This window comes from Abramis brama, assembly GCF_963993115.1.
Source record: "Abramis brama genome assembly, chromosome: 13".
NCBI lineage: Eukaryota > Metazoa > Chordata > Actinopteri > Cypriniformes > Leuciscidae > Abramis > Abramis brama.
In genome coordinates, this window is record NC_139975.1 from 35,389,009 (window position 1) to 35,405,835 (window position 16,827).

General features: G+C 39.1%; 1 long non-coding RNA gene across 1 annotated transcript; it reads right to left on the reverse strand.

Annotated features, from left to right (window-relative positions):
- Positions 1-15,813: 15,813 nt before the first annotated feature.
- LOC311094444 lies at positions 15,814-16,827 on the reverse strand. Its single transcript, XR_014608659.1, has 4 exons — positions 16,691-16,827; positions 16,249-16,274; positions 16,056-16,162; positions 15,814-15,946 (listed from the first exon to the last, which is right to left on the reverse strand). It is a non-coding gene; the product is annotated as an uncharacterized lncRNA (long non-coding RNA).

Genomic DNA, 16,827 nt, shown 5'->3' on the forward strand with positions numbered 1-16,827 from the left:
TTTAGTTGGCAAAATACAGAGCAATGTTTAACAGTTTAGAGAATCTGAGATAAAGAACTACTGCTTACTTAAATGAATACGTGTGTGTGTGTGTGTGTGCGTGTGTGTCCAAAATACAATTTATATTATCTGTTTTCTATGTGAATAAAGTAAAAAGTAATTTATTCCTGTGATTCAAAGCTGAATTTTCAGCATCATTACTCCAGTCTTCAGTGTCACATGATCCTTCAGAAATCACTCTAATATGATGATTTGATGCTCAAGAAACATTATCAATGTTGAAAACAGTTAAACAGGGAAAAGTAAGTTTTTACTGTAAAACCGGAGTTTTAAAAGCAGAGCTCTTCTCAAATCTGTAAGTGTTTGAGTCTCACCGTCATAATGATGTGCGGGAAAGACAAACTGGACCTTATAGCTCCATTTCAATGTCAGCACTTCATTTTATAGAAATTGTTTACAGTCTGATGACTTGGTTGTTACCATAAATAATCAATGTAAAAATTAAACAAACTGCCACAGTATTATCAGTGTGAATCATGGATGGTAACACACACAGCATTCATAGAAATAAAATAAAAACATTATGCTCTATGTATTTTTAACAATAAGCATTACACATTATATATACACAACATGATTGTCAGGTTTAGTGAAGACTCAGGGAGGGGAGTAAGATCAACAACGATTTATTGAGAACAGAAGCACAGAACCAGCTGATGTTAAGGTAGGTAATGCAGTACTGAGATGATAAATGAACTGAGCTGAATGAGTAATATGAATGTCTTTGCAGGTAGAGATTAAAACCAGAGCGGAGAACGGACGATGATGTTGATCAGCAGAGATGGCAGATGGTAGACGGGAATAGGAGACTGAAGAGGATGATCACAGGTAGGTAGCTCGGGTAAGTCTTTAGAGTGAGTCTTGTGCATCTATTGGCGCTTTTCCATTACCAGTACCAGCTCGACTCGACTCGACTCAACTCACTTTTCGCTCCGTTTTCCATTGCAGATAGCAGAGATGGGGGACTCGAGTCACATGACTTGACTCGAGTCAGACTCGAGTCGCAAATTTAAGGACTTGAGACTTGCTTGACTAAATTAATAAAATGACTCGACTTGACTTTGACTTGAGATCCAATGACTCGAGACTTGACTTGAAATGTATGACTCGAGAATGTCTTAATATACATTTTTATATAAATCATCGCAACATCAATTGCTGAACAAAATGAAAGCAACGGAACCATTGACGCCAGTCATCAGATTCTGCGCGATTGCGTGACGCTGCACAAGCCCAGAAAAAACATAGGCTGAGTCCCAATTCGCCTACTTATACTACGACCTAAAAGTATGTACTTTTTTTGTGAGGAAAAAGTACATACTTTTGAGTGTGTAGCAAAAGAGTATGCATGTTCTGGGACATACTTCGATGACGTCATGCAACGTGAACGAGAACGTGGTTGCCTAGTTACACACACCGCGACTGTTAACAAAACATTTTACGTTTCATTCATTATTATATGTCCAATATAATTGTATTTACTATTCCCATCTTTTTTTTCCACAATACATTTACAATGTGTTCTACCAAATTGAGGAGTGAAGCAGGACGTCGTCGTAGATCAACCAAACGCAGGTCGTTTGTGAGGCGGCTGGTTCTGACGTTCATGTGCAATGTGTGTAACTTAACGAAAGCTACTTATTTTCTGAGTTAAAATATTAAAAATTTATAGTATAACTATTGTTTAACGTATTTTATACTTCTGTATAATACTCAAAAATACCCAGATGAAAATGAACCATGCTTTTACTATAGTAAAAGTGTAGTAACCATGTTTCTTTGGTTGGACTGATAAAGTTAACATTTGTACAGCCACAGTATTACTACAAATAAGTCAGTGTGGTTAAACTATGGTTAGTGTAGTAAAAGGTGTTTATTTTCATAAGAGTTTATAGTAGGCTAAGGTATACATCTAAGACAGAAACAATAAAATAAATACATAAAAAAAGACACTTGCATGACACTGTACTAGAGCCTTTTTATTTACCCTACAAGATAAACACGGTACTTTTTTGGCACAACATAAACCCATTAATATTACGAGACAATAAAATATAACTTTATTTAGGGTTAAACATTTGAATTCTTACACTTAAAAACTGTGGCGCATCTCCGCTCATGCATCCGGTGTGTAAAAAATAGTCATATTTTAAAATTTCGCGGTCTTTCTCCTCTGCTATTGACGCAGCTCGGATTCATCTCTTCAATCGGACACGATTGTTCACCACACCGGCTGCCATGTTTACATCACCACCATCACCACAAAGCTCCTCTCTCCCGCACGCAATGGGTTGTGGGCAATATTAGCCGTTAGAGTGTGCATTGATCTGCACTTCGAATTCTAACCGGAAATAGTAGACCATCCGGGTATCTTTGGAATACTCATTTCAACATTCTACGATTTGGGACGTACTAATTCTAGTTTCGCATACTATTTAGGACGGATAGTATGCGAATTGGGACTCAGCCATACATCGCGGTGAGCGCGCTAAATACAAAAACATCTCCCAACATCGTTTCTTTTTGGATATAAACACTAGAAATTGACCATATTCATACAAGAAGATTTGCTGTACGCATAATAACTGGCAAGGGATATCGGACGACCATCACAACCTCGAACAGTCGAACTTCATTCACCACGTCTAAAAGTGAGATATGGCTTGTTTAACCTGTTTGTTATAGTTAATTTGACTGGTCATCATGCCTCTTTATACACAATTATGTTTTCAAATGTAGCTTAATGTTGTCAATATCCAAATGATAATTAATGATGGCATATGTTTTGTATAACATTTGCCACATTTCTTTCAAATCATGCTTTAAAGCCAAATATGTCGTTCTTTCCAATGACGAAAAACAACATAGAAAACTGTTAATGTTTTGTCGTGTTTTATGTTTCTCTTAATGCAGGGTCAGATGTTATCAGGGGGTTGGGGACAAAATGCCTGCAGAATTAATATTAAAAATGCCTTAGTATGAGTTATTTTTATAATTATAGCATGTGATATTAACAAAATATTTCCAGAATATTGGCGCGATTGCAAATGTGATAAGGATTTTATAAAACAGTTCAGTAAACAAAGAGTGAATATTTTGATGTGACATTTTAGACATAATATTCCAAATATTCTCTGTTTTTGCTCTATTTCTCCAATGACAATAGTTCCAAACAAGCCACAGAAAGAGTTATGAGCATCTGAACAAATTCGTTTGCTTAGTTCCAGAACGAATCTGCCATTTTAAACAAATCAGTTGTTATGACATTTACTATGAAACCATTAATGCATCACACTTGTGAATTTACCTTCAAATGTTTTATCTTCAAAACATTTTGTATCATTGTTATTATAATAATAATAATTATTCCAAATTTTGATAATCATAAATGCATGCTAATAAATTCTATGAATATTACGATATAAATGTATAAGAAAGGTAATCATTTTTGAGGGAAAAATGAATAAGTTTGAGGCCAATATAAACTACTTTTTTTGTTTGGTATAGTAACTTGACTTCGACTTGACTTGACCCTTAGCAAGACTCGACTTGACTTGCTTGAAGTGAACCACTGACTTGACTTGACTTGGTTTGTGTGTACTGCGACTTAGACTTGCTTGAGACTTGATGTATAGGGACTTGAGACTTGCTTGTGACTTGAACATGTGTGACTTACTCCCACCTCTGGCAGATAGTACCTCCACAATAGTACCTGGTCATCATAGCGACGCCGCAGGAAACTGCCGTGACTTAATCTTTTACGCGAGACGCGCGAGACACACCCGCTACCCACACACACAGGACAATGGAGGAAATCGAGTGTATGCTGTTTTTGGATGTTTTTGTTTTTGCTGTTTTTTATTCAGGATACTCCGTCTGGCGCGTGCAATGATGACGCAGTGAATAGTGACGATTCTCTCTGACCAATCAGCAGTCTGCCGTGTTTTCACGTCACATTTTAGTATCGCCTCAGCTCACTTAGAACCTCGCCGGAGGTGGTACGAAAAAAAGTACCTGGAAGCAGGTACAGGTACAACTTTTACACAGTGGAAAACCAAACAGAGCCGAGCCGAGGCGAGTCGAGGCGAGCCGAGGCGAGCTGGTACTGTGTAGTGGAAAAGCGCCATATATATGTTGAGACAAGACCAGATAGTGAACTTCTTCTTCTTCTTCTTTTTTATTGGCGGTTAGCAACTATTTCTTGTGCATTACCGCCACCACTGGACTGGAATAAGGAACGGGAGTTACTGGCTATTCTGTACTGTTTTAAACAAACAAAACAAACAAACAAACAAAAACAAACAGATAGACAGTGAACCGACGGTGCAGTGGGTTTATAAAGGGAGTGGGTGATGAGGTGATGATGAGGTGCAGGTGTGGTGAATCGGTATTCCGGGAGAGAGAACGAGTGGGTGGAGTGTGCAGAGCTGGTGGAACACTGACAATGATATGATTCTATTCGTTTTATTTCCAGTCTATTAGTAGTATATTCTGGCCCTTACATGGCCTCACACACTGCAGTACTGTAACCTGTAATGACAACTTTTGGGTAAGTTACTACGTTGTGCAGAAGCGCAATAGAGTTCTGATGTTCCAGCAAACAGTTGTGACAATCGAACTTACAGTTCAGAGAATAAGAAGAAAAATGTGCCAAAGCAACTGAGAAAAACGTCTCGGGTCACGACTGTGTAGAATAATGTGACTGACACAGAGCTTCAGTACCGAGCCACACTCGCTGTTCTTTTTACTGAGAACTGACGTGCACATACAAAGTAGGAGTCATAACAACAAATACGGAGGCTGAGGCACCCCTTAAAGAAACATTTCCATAATGACAATACATTACAGACTGTAACAGGGAACGAGACGCTGCGTCGAGAGTCGACACATTGGGGAACGCCTTCAGCGTGACGCGTCTGAAGCCTTTATGGAACTAGTCCAATCTCGACTGGTGTTGCGTCATTATGTCACTCGTGACATTGCATGTGAAGGTGATGCAGAAGCTACAAAGGGACGCTGGAACACAACAGCGTCAGCTTCTGATTGGTCGAAGCAAGTCATTCTCAGGAGCGCAGGAAGTGTGGCCGAGGGACGCAGCGTCTCGTTCCCTTCTCAGGGAAGAGGCGAAGGCAAGTTGCACGCCTCGTAACCTGAGGAAATAGCCTCTACTATCCACCTGCTGATAGTTTGCTTGGAAGCAGGGGAACCCTTCTTAGGTGACCCAAAACACACGAGCAGCTGGTCCGACTTCCTCCAGCCCAAAGACCTGTGCACGTAGGCCTCCAGAGCTCTGACCGGGCATAACAGATGTAATCTAGCTTGATCATCCGACACATGCGGTGGAGGATGAAATGCCTGTAGAATTATAGACCGTGCCACATTTATCGACACCTTAGGCACAAAGCCGGGTCTGGGATGGAGAATAGCTCTCACTCTGCCAGGAGTGAACTCGAGGCAAGAGGGCCCAGCGGATAGCGCCTGCAGGTCCCCGACTCTTTTTAGGGACGTAATAGCCAGCAGAAAAGCTACTTTTTTTTACTAAAAGCTACCACCAAGTGTGGATGGGGAGAGCCCATCAGAGAAGCGACTCTGGAGGAACTCCAGCACCGAAGCCACTGGGCAGTAAACTGGGTCCAACTGATGTTCTCTGCACCATAAGTTGAATACATTCCCTTTTAATGCATACAGTTTCCTCGTGGAGGGGGCTCTAGAGTTTAGGATGGTCTCAACAACCTCACTTGAGAGACCAGCATTTATGAGTTGGTCCCCCTCAGGGGCCAGACCCACAGCTTCCACAGCTCTGGCCGAGGTTGATGTATTGTGCCCCTGGCCTGAGAAAGAAGGTCCCTCCTGATCGGGATTTGCCACGGAGGGCCCGCTAGAAGAGCTATAATGTCCGAAAACCATACTCGGGCCTCACTCAAAAAGCGCGGGCAAGGGGACACACACTGCCTGAATAGTTTCTCCTTACTCGCCATTATTTGTCTTTTAAATATGTGCTTGAGTGAGTATGTTAGAAAACAGTCACACAGAACGCTTGCTTAAGACCAGAAAGCTGATGCTGTTGTGATCCGGCGTCCCTTTATAGCTTCCGCATCACCGTCACATGCAACATCACGAGTGACGTAATGACGGAACACCAATCGAGATTGGACTAGTTCCATACAGGCTTCAGACGCGTTATGCTGAAGGTGTTCCCCAATTTTTTGATTCTCGACAGCGCGAGTTCCCTCGAAAGGGAATTGTAATAGTCTGGAAAAAAAAAAGATCCCTTGAGATTAGGACCAAGGATTTTGATAATTTACCATTTAGTAATACCATAATATTACTAAATAATTCACCATTTAGTAATAGATATACAAATATACATTAAATTATATAAATACTAGGTCATGAAGTTCATCCACAGGTTTTCTCATTTTTCCAGGAAAACAAAACAAAGACGCGTTGACACATATATTTCACGTTTGCAATTTGTGTGTGCTGGGCTTCAGTAAAGTTTCACCAGAAACAGTTAGAAATCCACCAGGCGTGAGCCGTGGTGTGCCGACTTTTTTCTGCTTTTTATTATTTCCCTTGTTGAGCACCAAATTTGTGCAAAAATTTTTTTGAAACCAGCAAATGCAACTCCCTAGAAAAATATACTGATAAAAAGATACTGAGATACTTAAAACAGCCACCATGAAGTCTCATGAGCAGTTTTGAGTCCATATAATCACAGGTTTTACAGGGTTTTTTATACAATTTGGGACTTTTTGTTCTAGGAACATTATGTCCCAATCTTCAAGCAAATTCTTAAAGAATAAAACGATTAATTTACTAACAATATAGAAATACCTTATAGAGTAAATAACATTCACAATGCAATGCTCAAAATATTTATTTTTTTAAATAATGTTTCAACACAAAGTTCAAAACATTACAACACAGCAAACATTGCCTGAGACAAAGGGGAAAAATTTAATAATAACAAAATCAAGTATGACAACACAATACAAGTAGATATGATGGATGATGATGATAATAATAATAATAATAATAATAATAATACATTTGATTTATGATGCGCTTTTCTAAAACCCAAAGCGCTACAGACCATGAAAGCAAATAAAATACAGAAGTACAAGAGTAATACAAAAAAAAGTATTACAGTACAACACAGTAAAATACTAATCATGACCATGTCTATATACCGTATTTTCCGGACTATAAGTCGCACTTTTTTTCATAGTTTGGCTGGTCCTGCGACTTATAGTCAGGTGCGACTTATATATCAAAATTAATTCAGACTGAGATGAAAACATTACCGTCTACAGCCACGAGAGGGCGCTCTATGGCGGAGTTGTTCAGAAGCGACACCAAGGATGAAGAAAATTCAATGGATTCAGTGATGTGGAATGAGATTGCGGGTGCTTGGTGAACTTGTTTACTGGTAACTTGCTTGTTGGACTCACTGGCTTATGTTAATTTAGCCTATTCAGCCTCCCAGGTATACGTTCTTTATGCTATTGTGTAGCTGAATAACTGTTAATGTGTTGTGTTAACACACCGGATACCTACTCAGCCTGTTGTTCTGTGTGCTACTGTGTAGTTGAATAACTTGCCTTTCCAGATTAAATGTCTGTTCTTGGTCTTGGATTTTGTGAAATAAATTTCTAAATAAATGCGACTTATAGTCCAGTGCGACTTATATATGTTTTTTTCCCCTTCATGACGCATTTTTTGACTGATGCGACTTATACTCCGGAGCGACTTATAGTCCGGAAAATACGGTAAGCAATTTTATAAAGATGAGTTTTTAACAACTTCCTGAAACTGGCTAATGTGGGAGCCTCTCTAACAATAAGAGGAAGTGCATTCATAACCTGTGTTCAGCAACAGATAAAGAGTTGTATTGTGTATACAGATAAACTCCCCCATAGAGTTTAATCTGCAGGGAGGCTGAAGAGCAAGTGAATCAGTAGACCGAAGGGAACGGGAAGGCGCGTGACTAAGTCACAGATATAAGAAAGGGCTTAGCTTTGTATGTTAGTGTGAGAGTTTTAAAAGCAATACACGACTGAACAGAAAGCCAATGCAAGCTATAAAGCATGCCTGTAATGTGCTGACGTGGTGAAGTGTGTGTAAGCACACGTGCTGCTGAATTCTGGATGTACTGCAGCCGTTTTATAGATTTAGCAGGTAAACCAAAGAGTGCATTACAGTAATCAATCCTGAAAGTAACCAATGCATGAATAAGCCTTTCAGCTTCAGGTAGAGTAAGATAGGGCCTAATTCTTGCAATGTTTCTGAGATGATGGAATGCAGATTTTGTAATACTCTTAATATGTGAGTCTAGTGTTAGGTGAGCGTCAAAGATCACACCAAGGTTACGAGCATAAGAAGATGGAAACAAAACACTATCATCCATAATCAAATTAAAATGTCTCACTTTGTGAGTAGCCGCAGGTGTGCCAATGAGTAGAATATCTGTCTTGGAAGAATTCAATTTTAAAAAATGATGGTGCATCCACGTTTTTATTTCCTGCACACACTCCGAGGGAGTTTTAGAGGTGACAGTAGGATCAGATTTGAACTGATGTAAATTTGAGTATCATCAGCATAAAAGTGATGCCCCAAACCATATTTCCTATACTTTTTCCCCAAAGAAAGCATATAAACACTAAACAATATGGGACCCAGGACAGATCCCCGAGGAACACCATGGCGGACTTATCCAATTTCAGATTTGTTGTTTCCCAAGACAACAAACTGGAAACGATCAGTGAGGTAAGATTTGAACCAGTTAAGCACAGCACCAGTGATACCAGTCCAGCTCTCCAGTCTATTTAGCAGGACAGAATGGCACACTCTGTCAAAAGCTGCACTGAGATCTAACAAGACTAAGATGGTAGAGCCTCCAGAGTCAGCTGAGACAAGCAGGTCATTCATAACACAAACCAAGGCCGTCTCTGCACGGTGTCCCTTTCTAAACCCAGACTGAAAAGGTTTGAAAAGCTTGTTGGATGACAAGTGTGAGTGGAGTTGTGCCACAACAACACACTCCAAAACCTTAGCAAGAAAGTGTCATGAATGCGAGAGGAAGCAAGATGCAGGTAAAAGATGTTTATTAGAAATAAACAGTGATGGTCAGATCCACACAAACACGACACACAGGGCAGGAGAGTGACGCAGGGACCTCGATGGGCAACCGGGCTGATGGTGGACGGCAGATGAATGAGGAGTCCATGAATCCAGAAGTGCGATGATGACGTCAGGAACCGAAGACACAAAGAGACAAATCCAACTGGAATGAAGACCACAAGAGAGAGCGCCAAACAGGACAGGACCCAACACCGGTAAACACCACAACAATCTGACAACACAAGACACCAGTCACTGAGAATATATAGGAGAGTAGAGTGGAATCAGCTGGTGCTGATGATCAGCGGTAATCTGAGGACACACCCACACTATCCACACACACTACACACAATCACACACAAGCGAATTCATGAACCGTGACAGAAAGGGCATATTTGATGCTGCAACCTTTAGGGCTTTTAGAACAATACCAGTTGTAAGAGAGGTGTTCACAATGCTACAAATGAGGGGACTAATTGAAGAGAGACACCTCTTAAGAACAGATGTTGGGATTGGGTCGAGGGATTTTGAAATACAATCAGTAGTGACTATGTTAAAACTGGAGAATGCAGTTTCAGGAAAACTAACTGGATAGGTCTCAAGAATTGCAGAGCAAGATACCAAACTGATAGACTTATGGATGCTTAAAATTTGATCCATAAAAAAACTAAGAAATTTGTTACACCCCTGCACATTACAAGTAACATGCATTACCTAATCAGATTTTTTTGATGTTACGAGTAAAGTAATGTATTACAAGTAACATGCATTACATAATCAGATTACTTTTTGATCTCACAAGTAAAGTAATGTATTACAAGTCACATTATGTAATCACATAACTTTTTTGATGTCAATGAAAGTAACATTCTAATAATACAAATACATTTATTTACAGTAAAATATCACTGCAGATTAAGTATTTTCAAAAACAATATTCACAGTAGAAGTATGAACTGTAGCTGAAATATAGCCATTGATGCATGAGGTCCACTATAGTGGACAGATGATTAATCAGATTTTTCTCCCAATCTAAAATCAAAACTTGGAAAATGTAACTGTGATAGGAGGACTCATTAGATATTGCTTGATGCTGTAATATTTTTTTTACCTACAAGAGGATAGTAGGAATGGGTGGATATTCCGGAGCAACTTGGCATTTCTGACTGACCATTGGCCATCTTGGTTTGGAGAAAAAATAAATAAATAAATATCGAAACACAACGGCTTGCCACTTGGTTGCAATGTATAGGATGATGCACCAGGGTCCACTGTAGAGGTTGATGTGCAACTATGCCATCAAAACCCGTGCAAATTCAAGAAAATGCTTTTTTAAGAGCTGTCCACTGTAGTGACCTCTATGCATGAAAGGGTTAAGTTAATTCATGGGAAAGACCCCATTATTTAGATATGTCTAAGTCAAAGTATCATGTAAAATTTAAGACCTCTCATTAGTAAAAATAAGACTTTGTAAGACTTTTTATTACCTTAAATTAAAAACAAAATAAAAACTAATTGAATCCTTTTTAAGGATCCGCAGTAATCCTGTGATACCCGTACAATCATTACTGAGGGATTTCTTCATAACAATGTGAAAATAAACTTTAGCCTTGGACAGTAGTTTTGCATCTTGCAACTTGATCAATTAGTATTTATATTAGAAGACTTTACATACCCATTGTTACATGATATTTAGGCAACCGCAGTTTTAAATTAAAAGATATTTTGCATAAGAAGAAATGCAGTTGAATGAAACAGTGCAGCAAGACCTCAAGTTCAACTCACTGACTCACTATTTCATTTCATTAAATCAACAGCAGTATTTGATGTTCTTTAGTGATTATGAGTCATGAATGATCACTTCGAATTGATAGAGGTATACAATTCTCTTCTATAATGTAATAAAAGACACTTTACCCAGTTTGAGAATCATGTCTGCATGACTCCAGGGGCTCGTTCTTCGTACGTTGCTTAAAACATGTTTTTGAAAATATATATTCTATACATAAAATTTTGAATAGTATTTTTGCACATTTTTCATGACAATAAACTTAAATTTCTGTAACTTTTTTTAAGTTCACTTTTTAAAAACTTTGTTTCACTTCAGCAATAATTTTTCAAGTGTTGTCTTTGAAAAGAGATCAAACTTCAGTCTGTGCTCTACAGTGTTCAAGATTTACCACAGTTTAAGTTGGAAATTTAATGTTCAGGTGAATAAATGGATTATAAATACAGTGTAAATATAATTTAGTACCATAAAATCCACAAAAAATTACAAAAGATTAAATAAAAAAAGCATTAGCAAACTAAAATATAGTATAGTTAATTTCATTGATATAAAAAAAATAATTTCTGCCATTTTTGACTGACACGCGAAGAGTGTATAAATCCTTTAAAAATTATGACTATTTATTTTATTTACTTTATAGTTTTTTATTGTTGTTGTTTTAACCAATTGTTTTGCACTGAATTACTGAGTGGAGGATGTTTAAGACACAATTTAGTTTTTCTGTGGAGCATAAAAATGACCAATAAAGGAACCTAGAAATATTCCTCCTTCTTCATCTTCTGATTCATGATCATGACAAACAAACCTTTAAGAGTCAACCAGAACTCGACTGCGACTAAATTACTCTTTAAAATCATATTCATCTTGAAAATAGCCTCAAAGAACCTTCCAGAGATTCTCATGGAAACATTGATGCAAACAAAGAAGCTTTATTTTTACGAGGTGGGAGCATAGACTGTAAAAAATATGGACAAAGCGTCTGTGACGTCACCCATAGACTTTCTGAAGAACGGGTTTGAAGCCGTTTATGGGGGTATGGGTGGCGCCATCTTGGAAAATCTTGGGAAATCCTAACCCCGCCCACCTTCTGGCCAATCCATATATGGGTAAAGGATGCAGTGCACGTCACTCAGCTCGCTCTGCTATTCCGGTTATCTCTGTGTATATTTTAGGCAATGAAATATGTTATAAAACACCATACTAACTCTTTTCGTTTTCATTTAAATAAATCTTAAACATTATAGCCACACAAATGTGTTTCAGGCAACGCGTATTGATTATATTCACTGCACATAACGTTTGCCTATTTATAACAAAACGAAATATAAAACACAAACCTGCCTCTTTTCATTTTAAATATAATATAAAAATATTAAACATTTTATGGTCCAGGCAATATGTGCATTTGTACTAAACAACAGATTTTGCAGTAAACAACATTAGGCTACAGATCATCTTCGTTGTATTAAAATTTAAAATGACAAAACTTGCCGTATGTTATTCCATTGGATCCACACACGGGTGAATACTCCTTTGTGCATATGTTAGATGAGTGCCTGCAATTAGGCTGGTCACATAAAAAGAAAAAAAAAGTTAATTTATTGAGTTATTTTCATGTGGAAAGAAGCAATTCTACAGCCTTTATTTGCTCACCTCTCTTGCTCCATCAGATATGGCCACTGTTTGAGTCAAGAAGGAAAAACAAGGATTAAAGTTAATCATGATATGACAAGAGGAAATAACATACATGCTAACTTCTAGTTTTGCCCATTGAACAAAAACAGAACTTTAGACTTTTTGTTTTGTGAACTATCCCTTAAATAACACTTAAAAATGTCTGAATGTGACTTATCTTAAGCATTTTTCATTTGTCCTACTTGGCATAGATGAATTAAGACTCTAAAGAACGTGCATACTTTATTTAAACAATCAAACTCTTCATTATTAACTAAATTAACTAATTATTTTTAAATGAACTCTTTAATATTAACTAAGACTGTTGCTGAGTGTCAGTGTGTATCGCAGGTCCTCATGTGGCAAATTACCAACATCCTAACATCAGTTGTTTTGTAAATGAAATCATTATATTACTCACCTAGGACGCAGAGAAGGACGATGATTCCTCGTGCAAACATTATTCACAATCACATCCCACGCTTTACACCACTGCATCCCAAGCTTTACACCACTGCATCCCACGCTTTACACCACTGCATCCCACGCCTTACACCACTGCATCCCACGCCTTACACCACTGCATCCCACGCTTTACACCACTGCATCCCACGCTTTACACCACTGCATCCCAAGCTTTACACCACTGCATCCCACGCTTTACACCACTGCATCCCACGCTTTACACCACTGCATCCCAAGCTTTACACCACTGCATCCCACGCTTTACACCACTGCATCCCACGCTTTACACCACTGCATCCCACGCTTTACACCACTGCATCCCAAGCTTTACACTACTCACGCTTTACACCACTGCATCCCACGCTTTACACCACTGCATCCCACGCCTTACACCACTGCATCCCACGCCTTACACCACTGCATCCCAAGCTTTACACCACTGCATCCCAAGCTTTACACTACTCACGCTTTACACCACTGCATCCCACGCTTTACACCACTGCATCCCACGCCTTACACCACTGCATCTGACACTTTACACCTCTGCAATCCCACGCTTTACACCACTGCATCCCGTGCTTTACAACACTGCATCCCACGCTTTACACCACTGCATCCCACGCTTTACACCGCTGCATCTGACACTTTACACCACTGCATCCCACGTTTTACGCCACTGCATCCCACGCTTTATGCCACTGCATCCCACGCTTTACACAACTGCATCTGACACTTTACACCACTGCATCCCATGCTTTACACCACTGCATCCCACGCTTTACACCACTGCATCTGACACTTTACACCACTGCATCCCATGCTTTACACCACTGCATCCCACACTTTACACCACTGCATCCCATGCTTTACACCACTGCATCCCACGCTTTACACCACTGCATCTGACACTTTACACCACTGCATCCCATGCTTTACACCACTGCATCCCACGCTTTACACCACTGCATCCCATGCTTTACACTACTGCATCCCACGCTTTACACCACTGCATCCCACGCTTTACACCACTGCATCCCACGCTTTACACCACTGCATCCTATGCTTTACACCACTGCATCTGACACTTTACACCTCTGCAATCCCACGCTTTACACCACTGCATCCCACACTTTACACCACTGCATCCCACGCTTTACACCGCTGCATCCCACGCTTTACACCACTGCATCCCACGCTTTACACCACTGCATCCTACGCTTTACACCACTGCATCTGACACTTTACACCTCTGCAATCCCACGCTTTACAACACTGCATCCCACACTTTACACCACTGCATCCCACGCTTTATACCGCTGCATCCGACACTTTACACCACTGCATCCCACGCTTTACACCGCTGCATCCGACACTTTACACCACTGCATCCCACGCTTTACACCACTCGCTTTGCATTGCACTTGGAGATGTAAGGCTTGGATGCAGATGCTCAACCATGGAAACCCATTACATGAAGCTCTCGCACTGTTCTTGAGCTAATCTGAAGGCCACACAAAGTTTGGATGTCTGTAGCTATTGACTCTGCAGAAAGTTGGCGACTTCTGCGCACTGTGAGCCTCAGCATGCATTGAACCGCTCAGGGATTTTACGTGGCCTAACACTTCGTGGCTGAGTTGCTGTTGTTCCCAATTGCTTGCATTTTGTTATAATACTACTAACAGGTGACCGTGGAATATGTAGTCATGAGAAAATTTCACGAATGGACTTATTGCACAGGTGTCAACCTATCATGGTACCACGCTTGAATTCACTGAGCTCCTGACCCATTCTTTCACAAATGTTTGTAGAAGCGTCTACATGCCTAGTGCTTGATTTTATATAACTGTGGCCATGGAAGTGATTGGAACACCAGGATTCAATGATTTGGAGGGGTGTCCCAATACTTTTGGCAATATAATGTATCTCATATACTCTAGTCTAGTGCTCTAAACATGAACCAGCACCGTGTATGCGCACAAAATGAATCACGTCTTCTTCAAATGAAAATGTGCAAATAAGAACACTGATACAGCTGTACTGATCATGAACGCAATGACACAATGGATTATTCTGATACACAGAAGACGATGTAGACAGAGCTTAGTTTAGTGCTCTTAAATTTAATAAATGTTCTTCTGCGTTTCTGCCTCGTTTTGGGAGTTTGTTGTTATGAAGGGTTAGATTTTTTAAATGGTTCATTGTTTTATTTTATTTTTCTCTGCGGTCATATTTCAATATCCATGTGTCTGTATAATGAGTGTGTTGCAGGTCTGTGTTTTATTGGTTGTTGTCTCCCCTTTTCCCACCTTCCACACTCCCAATTTTCCATAGCTTTACACTCCCATTTCTTGAGACTTTTTGCAACTCTGAGGTGTAAACGACCTGACTAATGTGTTTCATGACACTTTAAAAACACCACATAGACATATAAACAACATTAAAAACTTGATTTTTTACCACATGGGGACTTTAAAAACAACACATTACAGCGTATTTAAGACAAATTATGGTATTTGTGATACCTTTATAATATTCTGCTCTCTAGATATGGTTTGGGTGCCTCTTTCAAAGTAAACCTTCACCTATTTCCCCCTATTTTATCATCTTGTCTTTCAAATTTGACTTGAGGAAGAAAACAGAGCCAAACAGAACAGCTTCAATATGCAACATTTATTTATGGATTAAACCATTACACATTCAGGTCATAATGAATGAGACATGAGTAGCTGACTAAAGGTCTGTCAAGCTGAATCATGGTGCCATCCTCTGTCACTCCTCCAGATGTTCATTTAACATGGGCCTTGCTTCTGGATCAAGATTTTAGTGTTTGATGCCCTAAAAAGAGAGAGATTAAATTGAAGATTATAGTTTGAAAGATACAGACTCTAAACTATTTTTAAACCTACAGTACTTTATTTTAAAATACATGTATTTTTAAACTCACTTGATGGCACCACACAGCATGCATTCATTGCCGTATGTTATTCCATTGGATCCACACACGGGTGAATACTCCTTTGTGCATATGTTAGACGAGTGCCTGCAATTAGGCTGGTCACATAAAAAGAAAAAAAAAGTTAATTTATTGAGTTATTTTCATGTGGAAAGAAGCAATTCTACAGCCTTTATTTGCTCACCTCTCTTGCTCCATCAGATATGGCCACTGTTTGAGTCAAGAAGGAAAAACAAGGATTAAAGTTAATCATGATATGACAAGAGGAAATAACATACATGCTAACTTCTAGTTTTGCCCATTGAACAAAAACAGAACTTTAGACTTTTTGTTTTGTGAACTATCCCTTAAATAACACTTAAAAATGTCTGAATGTGACTTATCTTAAGCATTTTTCATTTGTCCTACTTGGCATAGATGAATTAAGACTCTAAAGAACGTGCATACTTTATTTAAACAATCAAACTCTTCATTATTAACTAAATTAACTAATTATTTTTAAATGAACTCTTTAATATTAACTAAGACTGTTGCTGAGTGTCAGTGTGTATCGCAGGTCCTCATGTGGCAAATTACCAACATCCTAACATCAGTTGTTTTGTAAATGAAATCATTATATTACTCACCTAGGACGCAGAGAAGGACGATGATTCCTCGTGCAAACATTATTCACAATCTGAGAGTCAACTCACTGACGATATGATCAGAGATATAATGATCCGCCTATTTATATCAATACTGTATCCGCCTCTTAACGTGGGAG